Below are 1,849 nucleotides of genomic sequence, written 5' to 3'. Positions count from 1 at the left end.
TGTCTTAAGTAAATTAAAGCAAAGTAATAAATTAAAGTTAAAAAAAATAAACTAAATTAACGTACGTACAGCAAAATAAAGTAAAGCAAAATAATATAAAGTAAGATAGAATGAAGTAAAAGACAGTAAAGAATAGAAAAGTAAAGTAAAGTGAAATAAAATAAAATAAAAAAAAACAAAAAAAAACAAAGTAAAATAAAGTAAAATAGAGTAAAGTATAGTAAAGTGAAGTAAAGAGGGGAATAACTAAGTTAAATTAAAATACATAAATTAAATAAAAGTTTACCATATTGTTCTAAAAAGAAGCAAAATGAAAGAAATATTTATTTTGCAAAAACAAAATAAAACGTATCTAAAACAAAGCAAAGCATTTAATTAACAAAATAATAAAATTATTAAAATGATCCAAACAAAATTATTTAAATAATAAAACGAATGGGTAACTAAAGTGGATAACAGTAAAAATCATAAGAAGGTAGACAGAAGAAGACGACAACATAAAGTGACAAAAAATAAATACACCACGTATCATAATTATAAACGCACCACATATTGACAAGTTTTACAAATTTTTATTTTTGTTATTAATTTTATATAAAAATATAGTTTATTCTTTTACAAATACCGAAGGAATCCTTGTTTAAACTTTGTGTAATATTTCAAAAAAGTTCAACAAATTTTTGTAAACATATCAAGCTTTTTAATTAGATTTCTTAGAAAGATTTTGAGAATGCAGTTTGTAGCCCAATAATGTTAGTATATTAAAGTGCAAGTTTGGAGTAGCTAGGAATTACCGTTGATTTTTGTCAGATTTTTTTTTTGTTGAAGGTGTTGTTCATTTTCTCCAAATAAAGAATCATCGAACACACACAAACTTGCAATTTATTGCACTAAAATTTAATGGGCTACAAACCTGTATACTCAACACTACTAAGGATTCTTAGTAAAAAGCTCGAAATTTTTACGAAAGCATTTTGCATGTTGTTTTTAATACCTTTAAAACTTGGAATTTTTCGGCCTTTTTTAAAGAATAAACTATATTTTTATAAAAAAAAAATAATGAACAAAAAAATAGAAAGTTAGAAGTTAACTTAAAACTTGTCAATATGTGGTGCGCTTATAATTATGCCACGGCGTGTATAGAATAGGGAGAAATAAAATGCATACATATGTATATATGTTATAAAAAAATGAAGGTAAAAAACATTATTTAAATAACGCAAATAATGAAATTTTCACTTGCATAAAAAAAAATTTAAGTATCGTGTTATTCTTCTTTTCTTCCTCTTATTTGGCAACAAAGCACGCCAGTCGTTTCTTTTCTGTGACAACTGACGCCAATTGGAAATGCGATGTGAAGCCAAGTCCTTCTCCACCTTGTCTTTCCATCTCAGTGGGGGCCTCCCGCTTCCTCTGCTACCACCAGCGGCTACCCAGTTGAATACTTTCAGAGCTGGAGCGGCGGTGTCCATTCGAACGACATGGCCGCGGAGCCGCTGTATTTTAAATCGCTGCACTATGTCCATGTCGTTGTAAAACTCATACAGCTCATCGTTCCATGTTGTTGTTGTAGCAGCATACAAGCTCCACAAAGACTTTTTGGGGAGTGTTGCTGGAGTGACAGTCCTTGGCCAAATATAAATCTGGGCCGTTCCGGTTACGTAGATCCGACTGTCGTGGGAACTCATTGTTCCATCGTCTGTGCTACTTGCCGTAAAGGCCCATAAGTTAGGAAGAGTGATTCTGCGTTGAAGTTCCATGCTGACATTATTATCGGTGTTAATGCTGGTAACCAAGTAAATGAAATTTTCTACTTTCTCGAAATTATAACTGTCAACGGAGACGTGGG

The 1,849-nt window shown here is 30.7% G+C and overlaps 1 protein-coding gene across 6 annotated transcripts in view; it reads left to right on the top strand.

The window, feature by feature from the left end:
* The window catches only part of LOC118742653 (hydroxymethylglutaryl-CoA synthase 1), a 54,464-nt gene that overhangs the window by 29,684 nt on the left and 22,931 nt on the right, over window positions 1-1,849 (top strand). The gene's annotated exons all lie outside the window — the stretch shown is intronic.

Source organism: Rhagoletis pomonella, unplaced genomic scaffold, assembly GCF_013731165.1.
Source record: "Rhagoletis pomonella isolate Grant_MI unplaced genomic scaffold, Rhpom_1.0 Rhpom_scaffold_00007, whole genome shotgun sequence".
Classification (NCBI taxonomy): Eukaryota; Metazoa; Arthropoda; class Insecta; order Diptera; family Tephritidae; genus Rhagoletis; species Rhagoletis pomonella.
The sequence above is the reverse complement of the archived record's forward strand: the minus strand, read 5'-3'. Positions and strand labels throughout refer to the sequence as shown.